Raw genomic sequence first — 22,496 nt, forward strand, 5'->3', positions numbered from 1 at the left:
ATATGTGATGCAACAAAGTATCTCATGGACTAGCAAATGATTGCCTCCTCCTTGAGTTGGAAGATCATCTTAAACATTATTGGTCATGAAAAACAAGATGCAGGTGGATAGCCTACGAAAGGTGAATGGGCGGCCGATACAACATCCTCTGTGGATTCTCTAATGTTATCTGCAAAGTCATTAGAAAGCTGCATTAAAATGCCCTAAACAGAGCATATAGGTGAAGTGACAACGTCAGCGCTACACAAACGCAGAAGTATGTCCTTTGTGAAGACAGAGAAGGAAGCTACATCCTCTAAAACATTAAAGAATGATGGAATGATGATAGAACAAATGCTGGGTGATGTATTTACTGAAGCAGAGTGGTGGAACATCCTGAACATGGCAGGACGTGCTTACAGTATATCAGTCATCAGCCTTTACCAAAAGAGGCACCTTCTACAGTACAGTATAATGTCAGTAGTAGGTTTAAATATCTGGGATTTTTTAAATACTTTTTTTTTCTTTTATTATGCAATCATTCTGTTATTATTTTCAGTCTTACAGCAAACAAATAATTATTCTCTTGGTTTGAAGAACTGAAATAAACAAAAAACACAGAGAAGCTTCCCCTTGTGTTATTTCAACTGTAAGCTATTAGCAATCTGCCAAACTCTTCAGTGGAGTGCTTTCGCATTGTGAGGGCAAATACTGTACTTTATTATAGATAAGAAGTTCTCATTATTCTAAGAGAATGCTTTTCTGTGTAGAGTTCTGATATTGCACTCTATTAACAATAAGTCTCATTTAGTTTGAAGTTTTTTTGTTCAGAGTGAAATCACTTGAACTTACGACAGAAGCAACAGTCAGTCAATGAAGTGCGTTACAGTTCTCCATTTTTCATATTTCAGTGCAAGTGGTAACTATACTGCCTTTTGCATGGAAAAGGACACACATTGCCATGATACCCTTTACCCAACTGGCTTAAACCTGGGGTGCTAAAGCTGATACAAGAAAGGACCCTGAACTGATACGTCAGGCCATTATCGAAAATGCACCTTTGGTATCACCAGCAATTTGAATGCCCTATCTCTAAGGGTGCAGTGCCTGGGTATGGAACCTCAGCCTTCCATGATTCAATTATTCAAAACCTATAACTGATACCCCTTAAACTGCATAATTCAGAATTATTTTCACAATTTCAGTGAGGTGGACTTACATCACTGCTCACATCACTTGACTTTGCTATTGCCACTGAGACAGTAAACATTGAAAAACATTAAAGTTTCAAGAAATTCATTTGCATTTGCAGCATTAATGTGGGTGCAGCAGTGCAAGGCGTGTGCCATTTAAAAATGATGGAACAATGGCACATTTTTTTTGTCCTATTTTAGACAAAAAATGTTTTTGCACACTTATCACTGGCAGGCACCCCCTCCTTTTCTTTGTGTAAATCTAGTGACAAAGTGTTATTTTATTTCCTTTAATTAACACTTTTAATTTTTAACATACTAACTATATACCACTGACTGTTATTATTAACAAATAAGAACATATGAACTAGTTAGTGTGCCATAATGCATTGCGCATTATACAATTAACCCATTAAAAAAACTTCTCTAAATATTATATAAACTATGAATATTATTTTCCAAGGTCTATAAGTTATAACACATAAGTATTATCCTCAACAACATACAAGAAAATATATATTGTATATGGTTTGTTTTATAAGTTATACCAAACCGTTATTTCTACAATTTGGCAATTACTACTTCAGGTTTGTGTTATGACTAAGGTAGGTCCATGGCACATTGTATAAAACCATATTCATCTTCATAAAACGTTATAAGTTCATCTTGTGGTCATTTGGTGCTTATGACATTTATGATGCTGGTGCAGCAGGTTATTGGCACATTTGTCACATAAACCAAATTTAGTATAAATACTACAGTAGATCCATTTCCTAACATTATCACTGCGTGATAAAAGGCTCTGCGTGTATCATAGTATTTATACTAACCTGCACATACAACCCATTGGATGTGGTGAGCACATGATCAAATATCTAATAAAGGAAATGTCTGAAAATCAGTGACAGCATGATGGATGCATTAAGAATCTAACAGGGATGTGGCTAAGTAGTACTATGAGCTTGATAAATGCAGATTTTTTCATTTTGACCCCGTTCCCACTGCATTCTTCCACATTTTTAGGATGGAGTGGGAACTTTATGGTCTTTGTCAAGATGTGACAGGGGCATAAACAAATTAGTGCCTGTTGCCATCACTGTAGGCCAGGGCTATTCAACTATATTGCCAGGGCCTGGGAGCAGGACATTTCCCTAAAATGATATTTTCATTATGCATGTACAGTATGTATGCTTGACACAATGCAACACCACATTTTCATTACTTTTATTTTGCAACAATTCAAATATCGCAGCTATATCTCTGGTAAACATAGCCATATTGTTCTTTTAAATATAAATAGGCTACATCTTAAATCTTAAGCATGTGTCTTATTTAGAACATAAATATGCTTTATCATATTAGCATTATATTTCTTTGCAACAGTTTTCCCTTAGCGGTTTCAGCAAACACAACTTTTCTTAATCTTAACATTGGTTTTTATGTCATTTGTTGCTCCGTGGCGGTGGAAGATCACAAGGACATTATAATAGTCTTCCTTGTCTGCTGCTTCTTCTTTCCATATTGCTACCCACTCTAATAGAGTAGAAACAGCACACAGTATTTATTGCAGAATCTATTGCAAAAAATGTCTAGTAATATTTAGATAATGGTCAGGGGCAGAGTAGAAATCTTTGGTGGACTGGAGTTGGCCAGAGGGGCGTTAGTTGAATAGGCTAGCTATAGGCGTAGTGTCTTGGGTAATGCATTTACCGTAGCAAATTTAATGCATTTAAATTTAACAACTCTGTAAAATGACTATGCAATACTAGAAATTTGTTTAGGCCAGATTAATATGAGTAAATACAATACTTACAAGACCAGATACAATACTACAGACCCGCCAGGATTATAGCTCACTAGGTAACCATTTTATTCAGGCCTTGCAGAAGATTCAGAGCCTATCCTAGAAAGACTAGGCATGAGCTTGGAATACATCCTGGACATGACACCAATCTGTACACACAGTCACACCAAGAAGCAATTTATTTTAGTCAATCCTCCTACTGGCATGTTTAGAAGGTTGGAAAAAAAACGTGTGGAAACCCACATGGGAATGGGGATATGTACAAATCTCTGGGATAGGCTCTAGATCAACTTTAACTCTGACCCGGACAAAGAGTTTACTAAAGCTGCATAAACAAATGAGTGTTTTGTAAGTTCCAAAATTAAAAGCTCTCTTAACATGCCTCAATGTTAATTAGCCCCTCAGTCTTTCCATCTTCAATCTTCTCAGCCCCATTGTCCTCATGCATTTAGTTCTCTGCATTAATCTGATCTTTAAAATTAAAACATGCACACACGCACACACACACACACACACACTTTTTTTTTTATTCTTTAGGGTAAATTATGTGCTTGTTGATACACAAACCTACACAATGATGGACAGAGCTGCATAGATGAAAAGAGCACGGACACACACAAACACATTAAGATTACACCCTTTGCATAGTTTAAAGTAAATCTAATAGCAAAGTAAATTGTCCGTGGAGAAAAAATCAATTTAGAAAATTGCTAGAATTCTTGCAGGCCAGTTTCATAGTCATTAATAGATCAGAGGGAGCTAGAGAGAAAAAGAAGGAGGGTGAAACTGAAGGACAGAGACAGTGAGGTAATTTACAGTGCATATGATATATAAGGAGTTGTGTTTAATGTTCCTTCTTGGCAGCTCTTCACTTTTGATGTTCATACATACTAGCTGTGTAAGGCCTAAGGCAGGAAAATGTTTACTTTAAGCATTTTTAATAGAAGATGGATCGTAATTATTGAACAACATTTATGTCTTTTTGTCGGCCCGTCTTTGTAATCACAAAAATTGAGACAACGTTCTTAATGTTTTGACAAGCCCTACATTAGATTAGATTAAGTTCGATAAGATTGTATTGGATAGACACTAAGATTTTATTGATCCTGGGGAAACATCCAGTACAGAATGGACAGAATCACAATAAACGTGTAAGTGTCAATCTTGGAGAGCAAACAGACAAAGGAGGGATAGTACACATGGCAAAAAACTTAATGCAGCAGGAATGTCATCAAATAAATAACATTAAATAAATAACAGATAATTTAAGAATAAAAGAATAATTTTTATTTTACCACAGTTGTTCCCGTTAACATTCAACGAGTACAGTAGAACACCTGATTCTTGAAAATCAATTTATAACTTATCGTCAACTTGTAGAAAAGAAACATCTGTATGGGAACTATGCACACAACCTGGACATTTAAAAAATCATCGGGGATTTAGTGCCACATCCCCCATACTGTACAGTCCTGACCTTGCTCTAAGAGATTAAAGGGCCATTAAAGGAGCTTGGGGTTGTATAGAAAAATTAAGGTAGATTTTTGGTCTCATAACTGCGTTCTGTTTATCTGCACATATATACTGTATAATATTTTCATCCAGATGTGTTAATCAACTTAGCTCATGGAACTTGTTCAAAGCTAGCAAAAGCTTTTTTACATGTGACAGACAGGTGTTTTTCATTGCCCAGGTGGTTGTTTAAACAATTAATAACTCGGAATGTCTACTCTTGGTTTCAGTCTTCGTTTGCCTCTGTGAAGACTACATTTGTTGTTAAAAAAAATAAACTAACATAAGAAATTAAGGGCTGTCTATAGAACTATAGCAAGCATTTTTACGCTAAAATAAGGAAAAGTCCATCAGAGCCATTATTTAAAAAAAAAAAAAAAAATAGGCATAGATAATAACATTTAATAACACCAGCTCATCTCTCACCAAAAGGCCCCTTTTTACCTATTTACCATATTAGATTCAAACATAAACAACCTACCCCTAAAAGCAACATAAGAAAAAGTACTGTGTGTCCGGAGCGGGTTGCCAAGCCATGGAAAATGTATATGCCAAAATGTCTAGTACTGACATTCATTTGTCAGTTTTAGGCTTTATCCCTTAGTGAAAGCAAAGTTTAGTTTTAATTTTACAGCATACAAAGGCATTTTATAGAACTGCTTGGTTTTAACTTTCTGAAGAAGCTCTAAACTGTTGTAAAAAGACTGCCCGGAAAAGTCAGGGCTGATAACCACAATAGGGTAAATAGACTAATTCCATATTAATTCCTATGGGTTAGGAATGAAATGTCTAACAAACTCATAAAGGTATAATAATCAGGTCCCATATTCACAAAGCTTCGTAGAATTATCCTAGAGATCTTCTATCTTAGCCTAAAAAGTTCTAGCTGCGAGTCTTAGACTAAACCTGATTTAGAAAACTTCTTAGAGTACAGTAACTTTGAGTACGGAAAGTACAAGAAGCTTGGAGGCAGGGTTGACCTAGCGATGAAGCAGCAATTCAAGGACTGTGATTGGTTGATAAAAATAACCTCTGACCTCTGTAACGATCTTGAAATGCACACTTTGTGAAAATAGAATATATGATAATAGAAAAGCCAAATGTTTGGAAATGTGTCTACTTTTAAAGCAACCAAAGTAGTTAAGTTCTTACATTTATTTACCATACTGATTTTATCACTTGTGATCCATTTCAGATTGATGGTAGCAAAATGGCTCACCTTTTTACCAGTTTACATGCTTGTAGGACAGTTAATTTAAGTTGCACTTTTGGATGTTATATAGCCAACACTATTTTGAAAGAAAGTAAAACAAGAAAACCAAATTGGACAGAAGAGCAGTGTTTACCTAAGAGTAGAGAGGAGGACTTTTAAGAGACTTAAGAGTTTCTATAGCAGAAGACAAAATGGCAGAAAGAAGAAATATCCTTCAAACACTGAATATAAAGCTTTATGTCATTTTGTCCTTTTTTATAGAAACTTTACCTAATGAGCTGTTTTAGGGCTAAGAATTTGTGAATAGTAAGGCGTATTTTCCTTAATATCCAACCCTTTTCTTGTAAAATGCTATGTAAAATTTATTTTCCTTATCCCTGGGAATAAAAAAAAAAAATTAATCTAGCAAAATGTGGGGGGGATCTTGCACAGCTAATACGTCCAACTAATTCAAATTCAAATTTTATTTGTCACATACACAGTCATACACAGTACGATATGCAGTGAAATGCTTTTACGAGTGCCAGTGACCTTAAAAAAACTAGACTAGTCTGCAAAGGATTTGGATTTAGACCTGAGCTATGCCTGGGCAATTCCATAATGTTGCTCGTCCTCTTTTAAAGCCATGCCTATACTAACTTAGATTTGTACTTAGAGTTGTTGTTGTATTGGAAAATATACTTCCAATTAAAGTACAATAAATACAGGTTTGGTTCCAAAATGTATTTGTATTTGAAGCTTTCAATGATTCCCTCTACCTTGATTAGAGTCACACTCCTGGCTGAAAACAAGCATCACTGAAGGATGACCATGCTGTACAATGAGTTCTTTGGACTTTAGCACACTTGTTTTTGCAACAAAAGTATTGAAAAAATAATATCCAACATCTTCACATTGATTTTAGAACACATTTTGCTAAACGATTTAGGGTGATTTATGTATGTGGACTTGGATGTACTTATACCTGCTCTCTGCAGTTTTCGACTTAGAGGGATGTCCTGTTCTACTTAATGTTACTGAGGTGACCTACTTTTTTCATTTGTTCACAATGACATTTAAGTTGTTGATGTTTTTTTTTTTCAACCGTCTCCTATCTTTTTAACAATCACACTTTATAGGCTTGTTTGTTTAACTATGGCTTAACCATATCAGGAAAATCTGATTGGTTAATTCTAAGCAGAGTTTTTTGCCCCCATTTATAACACTATTATTATAAATTATCTTTTCAATCCCAAATCAGAGAACTTGAACACAATGTCAGAAAATGTGAATATGTACAATGTTGAAACAGTACTGCTACTAGTTAAACGTTGGTCCTTTAAGCAGGATTTATTGTTATTGGACATAATTTCTGAATGATAAGTTTATTCAATAAATGGATAAGTTACTATTTTTACCCATTATGTAAATGCTTATTCGTTTTAAAAACCTCAGCACAGATATTCAAATTAATGCAATATGTTTTCATAGCTTCCAATAGATTTAATTATTATTTTAATCATTTACATGACTTCTTATTTCATTTAGGGAAAAGTTTGGTGTTCTAAAAGAATGTTTCTTGGGTAACAAAATAGTAAGTGAGATAGAATAACATGTACCGATTGGGCTTTAACTGATAGACCATTTTTCTTATTTCAGATGTTTTCTGCTAAAATGTATGCTATAGATATAAATTTGACATTGGCTAACAAATATCTCAGCGCGAACAATTTTAGAAAAATATTTACTTGAAAATCTAGACCACTTAGTGCCAAGTTTCCAGGCCATCTTGAGAGGTGCTTGTGTGTTTTTAAATCTCTTCTTGTCAGCTTGTTTCTTTGCCCTTGTGCTACACTGACAGCTCAGTGAAATTTATCAAAGCTTCCTGAGGAACGTGTGAAATGACTTCAAATCAGCGTGACATGTTATTTGTTACTTTGACATTTTGAGCTATGGCAAGGATATTAAATTTATCTGCCATGTAGGCTACTTTACACATCCATATGAGCTATTTATGGATTTATAGAAGTTTAGACTAAATTTGTTTTTTGCTTACTTATGCAATGTAATTAGGAATTACTTAATCATAATTAATTACTTTATGATAGACTAAATATATAGTAAGGATACTGAGTATAGCATTGTATACAGTAAGTGTATAGCTAGAATTACTTCTTACACAGATCTCACAGCTTGTAATTGTTTGAGCTTGATCGGGGCTTACTGTGTATAAGAATGTGATCCAAGTTTGGACATGTCTCTTTTATCCTCTGATTAGAAGCCCATTAAAAATAGCTGGTAGAAACTTTGTTCTACCAATATTTTTAGAGCTGCCACTAGAAACCCTTTAATTAAGGAGAGCAAAATCACATGTTGTTCTGTAGACATTAGAATATTACTTCAACAATGATTCTTCTCTTTTGCTTTTTTTGCACAAAAAGACATGCATATACTGTATAAGACTGATAACTGACAAATGCAGTTTTAACAATCAGAAGAAATAAAAGGTCTGCTCTGATGTTATACAAAGAATTATTTTACGGAGTCTCAACATGATGGCTTAACTGAGGCTGAACTGAACTGTTGAGATATTGGAGTAATTTAAGTATACCGTAGTGTTTGTAATGCTTAAAAAAAAGAACACCATATGTGTCTTTTTTTTCACCATATGAAATAAAACACCTTTTTAAAAGACTATTATTTACCAGTTGTGATGCCCAAGTTGGGATTTTAATCAGTGTCAAGACCACTGTTTTTAAGCACTTGCTTTTAATGAAAAAAAAAAGGAATGAGGATAAAACATAGAGTGCAGAAGCAGATATATGCTGTCAACTATAACATTATATAATAAGGAGGCGAGACTTATTCACTCACTTATAATCTATACTGTTCATCCTAGGGGCTTCAAGCTATTTCATGGAACTCAGGGCACTAGACACAAGTGTACACTTTGTACGGGGGTCCTAGTCAATCGCAAGGTACAGTATAGGATGCATGCACGCACACTCACTTAGAGTACACACTACAGACAATTTAAAAACATTATTTAGGTTTGTGTTGATCTGTTGATCTGCATGTCTTTGGGCTCTGGGAGGTCTTTTGGATCAAGCATGGGGTAAAAAAAGGAAACTCCATGCACACACAGACCCAAGGGGGGGAATAAAATCCATGATCCTGGAGGTGCAAGAACAATGCTCACCAATACATAAACATGCCACAAGCAAGAATCAAGTTAAAAATAATACATTAAATGCCTATGATGTTATATGAATGACAAGGTGACAGCCATGCATTTAAAATTTAGTATATTGTTACCATGTTTTATTTCTGTATGAATAAGTAGACATAGTATCACTATAATCACTTTTTACGTGATTATGCTTAAAAAATTATTTGCACACAAATTGTAATTTATGTGGGGGGAATTATTATTTATAAGAAAATGTCATCATGGTTAAATAAGCAATCAGACCACTCTATTATTAGCTATATTTACCAACAATTTTGAATAAGTGCTTTTTTTTATAATTAGGTCATCACCATAAGAATGTTTATCCATAAGATGCTGTATCTACTCTCTTTGTCAACAAAATAAAAGCAAACGCTTGTTATTATTTAATTGTCATGTTCACATATTTATTATCAGCTTTTATACTGTATACAGTGAGGTCAATAAGTATTTGGTCACCCTGTGATTTTGCAAGTTCTCTTACTTAGAAATCATGGAGGAGTCTACAATTTTCAGCATAGGTGCATTTCCACTGTGAGAGACAGAATCTAAAAAAAAAAAATCCGGAAATCACATTGTATGATTTTTTAACAATTTATTTGTGAATTACTGTGTCAAATAAGTATTTGATCACTTGCTTATCAGCCAGATTTCCGAGCCTCAAAGATCTCCTGTTATTTTGCTTATGCTAGTCCAGATGCTTCTTACTGAGCCACTCCTTGGTTTTCCTGGCTGTGTGCTTTGGGTCATTGTCATGTTGGAAGACCCAGCCACGACCCACCTTTAATGCTCTGACCAAGGGAAGGAGGATCAAATACTTATTGATCTCACTGTGTGTATACAAGTGTTGTTCATGGCTACTATTGTGTATAGTTTGCATTTCAATGCAGTGGTGCTCTGCTGTTACAAAGATAAAACAACACAGTGGCAAATAAGGGTTCTCTTCCCAGCATGGTCCATAAAGTCATAAAAGACCGGTAGGTGTCTGATTTCTGATTTGGAAAATAATTGTCTTCATAAAATTACTGTATACAAAGTTTAAGAGGTCAAAACTTACAATACTGTTCAAAAGTCCTGAGCCACCACGCATTTCTTCATACTATGCATCTAAAGAGACAGATTTTTTTTTTTTATGCAGTCTTGAGAAACAGTTCTTCAGAATTCCTGAGGGATGTCTTTGACTCTCATTTTTGGCTCTCATTTTTAGTCCAGTCCCTGTACCTGACAAGTTTTAAATTTAAATTCAGATTTTTATGTCATATACAGTATACAACCATACACAGCACAATGTGCAGTGAAATGCTTACAGCACGTGACTGTCAGTGACCAAAAAAATAAAAAGGAAAGGGTAAATCAAATCTATGCTACAATAAAATAGCTAAACTTGAAACTTGCAAATAAAAATAAAAAAATAAAATGTACAGAAAATAAGAATATTATATAAAAATTTAAATAAAAAGCCAATCAAATTAAAAAAGTGTAAGTTAAAATAAAAAGTATAAATATGTATAGATGTGTGTTTATGTAATGTTATAATGAACAATATACAATGTCTGGCAAAAAAAAAAAAATCATTTCATTCCAATTTCATTATTTCATTCCAGAAGGTAGAGTTAGACTGCTGTGTAAGGCTTTTTCTATGGGTCTAGACTCTTTTGAACCACTCTTTCACAATTTGAGCATGCTGTCAGAGGAGAAAAAAATAATGATGGGAAAAACTGTTTATTCATTTTGGGCACATGAAATTGCTGAACATAGACCTGACCAAAAGAAGCTTCCCTGGATCAGAACACTGCACCCACAAATGGCACTTGAATCAGACCACATGACCTTTTCCCAGTTTTTTTTCCAATTAGCCTCAATGTTAAGCGGGTTTCCTAAATCTACACAGCAGTTTAGTCTCATTTCCCTGAGTTCTCTTCTCATTGTGTGTATGGAAATGCTCTTACTTTAGGATGTTTTTGCCATGACCACATGTTGTTTAAGAAATTAGAATCTACTTACAGCATCAATTAGGGTTAAATAACTTTTTCTATATCTTATTCTTATTCCATTGCCTAATTTATTTCTTATTGATAATTTAGAGGCGGCACTATGGTGTAGTTGTTAGCACTGTCGTCTTGCACCTCCAGGATCCAGGTTCGATTCCCGGGCCAGGCTCGATTCCCGTCTCTACGTGCATAAATTTTGCATGTTCTTGCCGTGCTTGGGGTTTACTCCCACAGTCCAAAGATATGCAAGTTAGGCTAATTTGTCGTTCCCAAATTGCTTTTAGTATGTGAATGGGCGTGTGAGTGTGTGTATGTGTGTGTGCTCTGCAATAATTGGCACCCTGTCCAGGGAGTACCTTGCCTCGTGCCCTAAGCCTCTTGGGATAGGCTCCAGGCCCCCACCAATCCAGGTGGTGACTTTTTTGGTTCAGGCATTGTAACATGTCCATGTGCAAAAAACATTTATGTCAAACAAGAAGTCAGCAGTGCAAACAGGATGTGCATTAACAGCTGAGGAAGTTGTGTTGAAGGGGGTTAAACTTGTGATATGCAAATATGGTATGGGAGTCTGGGGTATTGTCTGTTATCTTTAGTCACTTTAAAGCCTCTCACAGTAAAGTATTTGTTCCTATTTATTTAATGTAATTCACAACATTTTATTTAATATGAAGAAATGAGGGGTAGAGCTCAAGATTTTTAAAGTGTTGTAGGTTTAGGAAAATTTGTCCTGTGCTCCTCAAAACTCGAGCAACTCGAGTTTTAAAAGACACTTAATCAATGCTTTGAGCTGATTTGGTTGAAGCTTCTATTTCAGATTAAACTTTATAATTATCATTTAAGATCTGCCCTTTGGCAAGCCCACTTCCTTCAGTCACATAACCCTATTTAGTCTAATTCAATCTCAATACAGACAATACACCCATTTAACATCTAATTAACATTATTAGAATAGGTGCCATTTAAATTTTTAAAATTACATTTTTAAATAACATATTTTTACATTTACATGTAGTGTGTAATTTTAAATTGTATTATTTCTCTAATCTTTTTCACATTCACACTTTTTTTGTCTTTTGGTTTGTTTGTTTTTTCATTTGAGTGTATACTCAAACTTATTTGCTCCGGGAGGGCTATTCTGGTTTAAACTATTAGAACAAAGCATGACTGGCACTTAGGAAAACATTTCTAAAAATATCCTAATTTCAGAAATTGTTTTTATTTCTTTAGTATCCAAGGATTTAAAATTTAAAATTTTTTTCATTTTCAAACTTTGGCGGAAATGGACAAATTCATAAGGGATGCTATGATTGGCAAATGACATAAGGAACCAAAAATATCTCCAGATGGGGCCTGACTAGAAAGCAGAAGTGTGAGTTTGACACTGATTTGTCCTTGAATAGCACCAATTACTGACCTTGAACTCATTTTGGGACTGGGCAGTGACCAGTGATTTCGGACCTGACTTTCCTTTTCCTTCTGTTTGGACTGATTCGGAGTGAGGATTAAAATAATAAATTAGGTAGAGGAGCCTGCATGAAGCCAATCTAATTGCCTTTGCTGTGCAGGTTAAAGCTTTTCTAAACCTTGTCAGGCTTATTATCTTCATAGATTGCTTGTTGGCTATTACGGTGCCAAGCCACAATTGGGCAAAAGCAATGTGATAATTGTCTGAAATGTACAAGAGAGCATAAGAGATGAGGGAATTTATTATGATAGATGATGAACAAACACAACCTGTGTGTACAGTAAATGTGTTTGCAAATGTGTTCATCCTTGCTTGGTTTGATGATAAATTAGCTAATAATAAATGCCATTATGAGAATGACAAATGTACTGTAAGTACGGACCTGTTGACATGTCCTGGGATTTGATTTGAGTTAAATAATTATGTGAGTCAAAATAATAAAAAGAAAATGTTTTTGTGGATGTGTGTACACAGTCAGAAGAGTAGATTTGTATACCTCATGTGAATATGTCAGTCTCTAAATAATTATTCACACAGATAGCACACCACTGTACAGTATGTATATCATCCTCAATGCAACTGTGTTATTGAGTGCTCTTTTACAATGTCTACTTTTATTTTAAAAAAAAAGCTGTTTTGTCTCTATTTATGATCATAGCCTTCTTGAACACACACACTTCTATTAAAAACCAAAAAAAATTACACCAGTAAAACTCTTCCTGTCACTTCCTTGTGTGTGTGTGTGTGTGTGTGTGTGTGTGTGTGTGTGTGTGTGTGTGTGTGTGTGTGTGTGTTTGCTGGGAGAGTGTGTTGTATATTTTTTTCTTTTAATTCTCTCTGCTGTCATTTTACAGCAATTTTATTTTGCCGTTTGTGCTGCATAAAAGAGCACAAGAATTGTATTTTTTAATATTTATTTATTTATTTATTTATTCATTCATTTTTCCAGACGTGCAGCAGACAACGTGACAGTAGGAATAAGAGAATACAGTAAACCACAAGTCGAAGAACTAAGTGCAAAACAGAATATGAACATACCTTTACAATATGACTGCCAAGCCAAGTATTTCACAGCGTCCTTTCTTCCACGGAAGACCAAAAACCCTGAGTAATTCTTCTATGAGTACTGGGATTATGAGATTATTCTATGAACTTTTGTAAGTAATATTCACTAGAGCACTAGGTTGCTTTCTCAAAGTTGAAAAAAAAAATCCATCAGCTGAGAAAAAAAGAAAGAAACATTATCCAACTACTCCCTGCCCCCACTTTATCCTTTATCCTATTTCTGGTGTAAGTGTGCTCCCTAGTGTCTCTTCTGTTGAGGGGCAGGAAAATGATGTACAGCAGAACACACTCAAATGAAATGTCATCAAATGTTCATCGCAATCTGTGCCAAAACAATTACTACCACTTAAATGTTAAATAGGTGCTGTTCAGAATAGAATGACTACCATGTACTACTACTGTACTACTACTCCTTATAATAATAATAATAAAAAAATACAACTTCTCTCTCTTTCTCTCTCTCTCTCTCTCTCTCTTTCTCTCTCTTTCTCTCTCTTTCTCTCTCTCTCTTGCTCTCTTTCCCACACACAGTCTTGCATTCATCAGCTGTTTGGCATGACTTTAGGAACATTAATGCCTTTCACCCTCTTAAGCTTACACAGCTGCAACCATCATAAAAAAGTGTCCGCTGATCTTGATCAGGATTTGACAGCTGTCTAGGTTGTATTTACTCACCATTTTTTATTGTGTACATGCTCTAGCAATTTGTCTAACATTCATGTTACTCATCTTCTACAGGCCTATCGTGTTCGCAAATTAATCTTCTGACATATCTTTTCTCAGCTTAACCTTGCTCTCTCTCTTACACACACATACACACACACACACACACACACACACACACACAGATTATTTATTTTAAATAAGAAGCAACTATTACCTCCTCTCCTCTAGTTACAGCCTTACTAACCTAATTTAATTTTGAACTTTCTACACATTTGCACTTTTTCCTGGAATCACACAACCAGGAATGGGGATTTTTTTCTTGTTTTTTTTTTTTTTTTTTATTTTTTAAGAAGTTTAAATTGAAAGTTTAAGGAATATAATTGAAAGAGGGTCAGGAGAGAAGCAAACCAATTTAGAATTTATTCATTTTGTTGAGAGAATTCTCATGAGAGAATTATGCAGATGTACAGTAAGGACACTTTGCTGGACTCAAATGACATAAATCATTTCCTTAGTTCATCCTGTACAGTGTCCAACATTTTTTCGTCTTGTTGTTTTTAGGATTTGTCTCTTTATGCTTGTTGTGATTCAACCTAGTGCATAATATAAGAAATTTGCCATATCATTCCCTGTGTTTTTTGTTCTTTGTTAACTTAATATTCATTATGCATTAAGGCTTCTCAACAGTATTTAAGCCCAAACTCAAGTACACATGCACACGCACACACTCACACACACACACACACACACACACACACATATGTCTAAGAGCATGAGCGATTAGGCGATGCATCATTCTTCTTTCGCTCTGCAAGACAGCAAAGGAGAGAGGGCCATGGAGGTTAGTGCCTCCCTCTTTTCATGGGAGAGGGCAAATTTGATTGCCAATTACTCCCAGATTGGATGTGCCAATATGCCTTGTTTGAAGTTGATTGCTTTCCTGTGGTCACTTTCGGAGGCCAGAGGTGTTTGAACTCTAACGACTTGAACGCGACCCTATGACCTTGAGGACATTTGTCATATATTCAGTCTTTCTCAGATAACAGATGCCGCATCCTGGCCGACCTACAGCCACCCACCTTCACACACAAACGCACACATGCGCACACACACACGCAGGCACTCACAGCTGTTTTCAGAGTTAATTTAATAGATAATTTAATAGACTTCCATACTGATGGTGTAGTAATATGATCTATCCCAAGCCCTTGAGATGAGGCCTAATGTAATCCTCGGATTGACAGAGATAACAAAAGTGTGTAAAAGGGGCATATTGGATTATGTAGAGTCAGTAATGTCTGTGTGTGTGTGTATGTGTGTGTGCTGAAAGACGAACAGAAGTGCTCCATTAATTAATGAAATCAGAGGCTTCAATCTGGTGAGCCACACATGTGAAATAAGAAAAACGACAGCTGACAGGAAGTAGACATTCCCTCCCCGGTCTGGCATGCTTTGTGTGAGACAGAAATAAAGAACAGGAATTAAAGGGGAAAAAGCATGTCTTTTAGTCTTTGAATTTTAACGGTAGAGGTGTTGTTTAATGGAATACTGAAGCCTACACTCCGGATATACTCCATTTTCATTATTACTGTACACTAAGTGGTTTATCATTAAGAAATTCCTAGCTAGAAATATATATATATATATATATATATATATATATATATATTGTTTACTGACAGATTTCGCAGTGGTCTAGATTACAACCTGAGGATTGTTTTGCCTTTTACTTGGAATATATCCTTCTGTAAAGCATGAATATAGAACATAGTTAACATTCGAAGGAGCCTTGGTTGAAGAAAACAGCCTTGTTTTTCAATGCCTGAGATGACTCTGGCCATGGCAGAATGATGATGGTAATTATGTGAGGCAATTTAAAGGCTGGATCAGTCCAACATGCTCTCCTGGTGCTGATAGATGACCCAGAACAAAGCTGCTGATTACTGTCTCACATTTATTTCTCTCTCTCTCTCTCTCTCTGTCTGTCTCTCATAACTTACTCAATGATTCTTTCATTATGCACAAGTTTTCCATTTTTTCCTCTGTTTGTTTACACCCCTGATCAAAGCTTAAAGTCCACAAGAGATCAATGGCCTTAGGAAACACTAGCTAGAAGCTAACCTGCAGGCTTTCTTCAGTTTTCCATGCAGCATTTAACAGAGACTTGAAAAAGAGCTGGACCTTCCATGTTATCAAACATGTGGCAGCTTTATGACGCTGAGTAAAGCATGTCTGTAATACAGATTTAGTTGACAATCATCTGCACAAACTGGCTTACCAGAACTGGATTAGGATTCATGGACAAAACATTGTTAAGGTATTATTTTAACAATCATCTACAGAGACTTTATAAAGTTGTGTGTGATGGAGCGATGTTAGTGAATACAAAGGTCAACCACTTACCAGGATGACTGGTTGGAAAAACATATCTGTATCTGCTACCTGTGTAGGTGCTTAAAAAAAGGGTCAGGGGAAGTTTATCAGTTATGCACTAATAAAAAAAAAAGCCAACTTAAACACTAAGGCCAAAAGCTTGACCTTTTGGACTTGGAAGATGCAATTACGACACCATATAGCTTTTTTTTTTACTGTGAAGATGGTTTTATTATTATTATTAGTAGTAGTAATAGTAGTAGTAGTAGTAGTAGTATTCACGGATTTCCTTAAAGAAAGTTTAATTCTAATTCTAGAAAAACTGTGATCTCACCGATCATTTTGCTGAAACGGTAAGGTCAATTCATCATTATCATCATCATTATTATTATTGTCATACATTATTTATGGATTTTTCCATAACTGTTCCGCTAATTATAGAATAACTGAATAATGTGGCTAAATTAATGAAATAAATGTATTATCGTGTGATGTCTGAAGTCATAACAGTGCCAATAAATGTATTTTCATAGCATTTACACAGCGAAAAAAATCGTCTCATTTTGAATATCTTTCAGTGAATCAGAATGCGGGAAAATGGAAATGTTAGTATGTTTCAAACAGAGAGGCGAACCAGATGGTGATGAATTTTCATTTTTGAAGAACAAATTCACAGTACATGGAAGGGGATGTAAAGTAACAGGGATGAATCTGTGGAGTGAGGGTTATTTGCACAGGTAAACATTAGCAAATGAACTATCCGAGAAGTGATGAGGTGGTAATCTGCTGTTCTCTTTGCTGTGATGCCACATGGAACAAAATGGATGTCATAAGTACGATGTTGTCAAATTAATTGGTGGCTGTGCACACATATATACACACACACATATACTGTATGTACAACATCAATTTAATTTCATGGGGCATCACAGCAATATATATATACACTGTAGATGTATATGATAATGGAAACTCTGATTTAAAAATGTAAGTCGCTCTGGATAAGAGCATCTGCCAAATGCCTAAATGTAAATGTATATCTCAAATAAACAAGACAAAATACCCAAGTTGTCTAGATTAACCGAGTGTGTCCAGGATATAAAAGATTGGATGACCAACAACTTTCTTTTACTAAATTCAGATAAGACAGAGATATTTCTTATTGGCCCAAAAAACAGCACACAACAGCTTTCACAATTCAGCCTGCGTTTAAAAGGATGTACTGTTACTACCAGCTTAACAGTAAAAGACCTGGCCGTAATATTAGACAGTAACTTGTCCTTTGAAAATCATATTTCCAATATCACAAAAACAGCCTTTTTCCATCTTAGAAATATCGCCAAACTGGGGAGGATCTTATCTATATCTGATGCAGAAAAGCTAGTTCATGCATTCATGACCTCCAGACTGGACTATTGTAATGCATTACTACAGTAGGTGGTTGTCCTGCATCCTCAATAAACAAGTTTAAGTTAGTCCAAAATGCAGCCGCCAGGGTTCTCACTAGATCCAGAAAATATGATCATATAACCCCAATATTATCATCCCTGCACTGGCTACCTGTTCAGTTGAGAATTAATTTCAAAATAATATTATTTACATAAAAGGCTTTAAATGGTTTAGCTCCCACATACCTAACCAGTCTTCTGATACGCTATAATCCACCACACTCTTTAAGATCACAAAACTCCGGACTTCTTGTAGTTCCCAAAATTTCAAAGTCTACAAAAGGCATTTTCATATTTAGCTCCAAAGCTTTGGAATAGCCTTGCAGACAGTGTTCGGGGCTCAATCTTTCCTGATTGAGTCTAGTTCCTGTCACGTTTTTTTTTCCTATTGCCTCTCAGGGAGTTTTTTCTTGCCAATGTCACCGCCACCCTTGGCTTTTTCATCAGACACATTTCATTCATAATTCATTCATTCTTCTCATTATTATAACACTTCAATAAATTTTCTTTTTTTAAATTTCTTTAATTTTTGTGAAGCTGCTTTCAGACAATGAACATTGTTAAAATCGCTATATAAATAAAATTAAGTTAAATTTCACAGCACAAGAGAGAGAGGAACCAATGGCTCAATAATAATGTGATAATGTGACACTCAGAAGACAAAAAGCATGCATACTACAGTACTTGTATCAGGACCTCGCTTATTTACCAAGTTAAAATTGATTTTTAAATTTTGCTCGTTTTGCAAAACGCTTACAAACCAAGGTACTTACAGTACAAAGGTTCCACTTTTTTCACCATACCATTATTTAACAAAAATGAAGCCAAAAAGTAATTATAATAAAAAATGTGTGAAATACTAAGTACCTCCCCGCTAGCATGTAGATCCACCTTAAAATAACTTGAAGTAACCATTTCCTGTAGGACTTTATCAGTCTCTCATATCATTGTGAAGGAATTTTGGACCACTTTTCTTTACACCATTTCTTCAGGTCATTAAGGTTTTGATGCATTTACATATGCACAGCTCTCTTAAGACCCCATCACAGCAGTATGCTCTGAAGTGTAGATGTTAAAATAGGTCTGTCGCATGAACTCTGGGAAGCATTTATTTGAGCTCTAATCTGTGGTGCTGTAATGCTGCAGTTTCTGGGGTTGCAGCAGACGTAGCTCCTGGTCATCCTTTCCTGGGTAAGTCCATGAGAGCCAGTTTCATCATACCATTTGATGGCTTTGGGAACTGCACTTGGGGACAGATTCGTTGTTCTTGAGATTTTTTTATTTGACTGACCTTCATTTCTTAAAACAATGATGGACTGTCATTGCGAGGCCAAGAAATGTCACAAATTCACTCTTGACAAGGCACACCTGTGAATTATAAGCCATTCTAGGTAGCTACACTGTAAATTTACATGAAAGGCAGTCATGAGTGTGCCAAGCTGTCATCAAAGCTAAATGTAGCTAATTTGAACAATCTAAAATATAAAACACATCCTGCACTGTTTAACACTTTTCTATTTGCTACATAATTTCGAGCATGTTCTTTTATAGTTTGGATATCTTAAGTATTAAAATATAATGTGGTAAATAATAATAAAAAAATAAATAAAGTAAAACCACTAAAGAAGGTGTGTCCAATCCTTTATCAAAATCTCAGTACTATATAGTGAATCAGGCTAGAAGCTTGAATTGTACTATTGATAAAAAAAACTGGGAGACTGTGTCAGCCCATTCATAACCTGTGCATGAGAAAGACTGTTTACATGTTTACAACTGCCGACATGATTTATTAGAGCAGTGCTAGTGTCCCCTATGCATTTGCCATCACTATGGCTGGATTCTCTGCTTAAGGAGCTCATTTATTACATGTAAATGAGCCGTTGTTAAGGGTACTTCATGTACAGTGCTGCCAAAAAGACACCTGGGATGAAGGAAAAAAGGTCTGCCAATAAAATTTCACTTGAAGGAAAGAAAACTGCATGTTAAGTTAAAACTACATAAGGTTGCATTAAAGCAAAGAAAACCTTTTTTTGCACTGAGAATAAGAACCACTTTGTGTAATGAACAAGTAATGCAAATTTTAAAAATTTAAAAGTCTTGAGCCACCCCTTATTTATTCATATTCTTTTTTAAAGACTTAGACCTTTTTTTATGTAGTCTTGAGAAATAATTTTTTTTTTTTTTTTTTTTTGGCTCTTATTTTTGATGTTTCAGAGGATTTTGTTTGTATGTTTGCCCATTGTGTGTGTGTGTGTGTGTGTGTGTGTGTCTGTTTGTGTGTCTGTGTGTGTGTGTGTGTGTGTGTGTGTGTGTGTGCGCGTGTCCGTCCATCCGTCCAGGGTAAACCCTACCTTGTGCCCTAAGCCCCTAAACAACCCTGAATACAGGATAAAGTGGTATAAAGAAGATGAGTGAGTAATTTAATATGAATTTAATAAGAAATGAGCGATGGCTCAAATCTCTACTGTAGCACATTACTGTATTATACAGTATGAATGAATGCTTATAATAAATTAAGACATGGTAATAAATTGTCCCAGTGATACAGAAAATGGTTAGTTTACCAACCATTCATTGCAATAAAAGACAGTTTTAATTTCAGGGAAAAGCAATTACATGATTAAATAACTAAATGAACAACTCTGGAACAGTGGTTCTGGGGTAAGCCAAATGATGATTATGTCAACACCTATTGTATTCTGTCTGCCCAATGTGTTATTGGTGCTACAATGAGCTTAGTTGAATGAAGAAGAAAAAGAAGAAGGAAAGCCAGAAGGTAAGGCTTGTGGTAAGGATTTTGCTTGTAAGTGTACAGCAGAATCATAAATTCAGTATGATTGCTCTGGGCATTTTTGTAAATTGCTAACAAGCTGCGGTGGACTGAGTTCAATCATAGTAGGTTGTTCTGAGTGAGAGTAAGGGCATGTTTTGGGACTAGGATTTTGGGAAGACCTCAGGATTCTATGAGAATTGCAGAGATTGTCAATAAATCTCTCTCTCTCTCTCTCTCTCTCTCTCTCTCTGATCTTTATAGCCAGCTAAATCAGCTTTTTAGTGAACAACTTTCAAATACTGACAATTTAGTTGGCCCTGTTCTTTCTCTCTTCTCTGTCAACCAGTAAATTTAAGCCAACAGTAAGCAATTTGGGAATATGAAAAACAGCAGTTAGTGCTTCCCAAGAAGAATGTTCAGCAGCCCTGGAATGAGCAGCATTTTTTTTTTTTTTTTTTTTTAAGATGTGGTTCAAAAAAGATGTGGCTTGTCTGTATCTCGTAGGAAGCATGTGTTAGCCTTTAGATTTCCAGGGTGCTAGCTGCTGTGCTGTAAGTGAAAATGAGCTAGTGGGTAGGTATTGGCAGTGATAAAGGTGGAAAAGATTGTGGAAACAAGCTAGTTGGTGAAACTTGGCAGCAATAAAGAAAAAATATGGTGATCTTAAAAAATAAACATTAAGAAGAGCAACTCTCACTCACTGATCCATACTGCTTTATCCTGTATACGAGATCTCTGGGGGTGGGTGCGGGATAAGGGGGGGATACGGATCCTATCCCAGGAGTGCGCAAGCAGGGTACACCCAGGACAGGGTGCCAATCCATTGCAGGGCACATAAATATGCACTCTTATTTCCCCAGTGGAAAACAAAACAAAACACTTTAGTGTATTACAAATGTATAAAAATCCTTGATAGTACATTGCAAATATACTAACGAAAAATTGTACCATCAGTTAATATATAAAAAGTATACTAACATAATGCTTTTACCAAATTTTTGGAATTATACTTTAAATATACTTTAAATAAATTGTATTATAATACACTTTTCAAAAATATATTATTGAAAAATATACTTAAAGTAAAAGGTTTGTATGCTACTGCTGCAATAAGAATATACTCAAAGTATATTAATCATGTATTTGTAATACAGTAAAAATAGCTGTAATTTACTTATAATACATTAAAGAAATACTTACATTTCATTAATTACTGTCAGGTATGTACGTTAGTAAACACATGGCCTTATACTTTAAGTATACTAAAAGTACACAAAAGTATACTTAATACACGTAAAATTGTGCTTTTGTACAATTTAATTACAACTTAAATACATTTAGTACAAAATTAGTTGTTTCAAAATAGCAAACTTCAATTATACTAGTCATTAGTCTGGCTGCAAGTACATTTAAATATGCTTTGGCATGCTAGGATTTAATATACTTAGCATACTTTTTTTTTTTTTTACTAGGGTTGCGAACGCTAATTAGCCTAATCTGCATGTCTTGGACTGTGGGAGGAAACCGGTGTGGCCGGAGGAAACCCACCAAGCGTGGAGAGAACATGCAAACTCCTTTTACACAGATCAGAGGTGGGAACCGAACCCAGAACCTGAGGGGTGCAAGGCGACAGTGCCAACCACTCAGCCACAGTGCCACTAGAAAAGTAAATCCAGTACCTATATTCTTGCAATAATGTTGAACATGTAAATGAATTTACTTTAATTCAACAAACAAAGCTAAACAAGATGCTTTAAAGCATCCAATTTTTTTTATATTGGGTAAGTTGCTTTAGACTATGAAAAA

Source organism: Clarias gariepinus, chromosome 5 (assembly GCF_024256425.1).
Source record: "Clarias gariepinus isolate MV-2021 ecotype Netherlands chromosome 5, CGAR_prim_01v2, whole genome shotgun sequence".
Lineage (NCBI taxonomy): Eukaryota > Metazoa > Chordata > Actinopteri > Siluriformes > Clariidae > Clarias > Clarias gariepinus.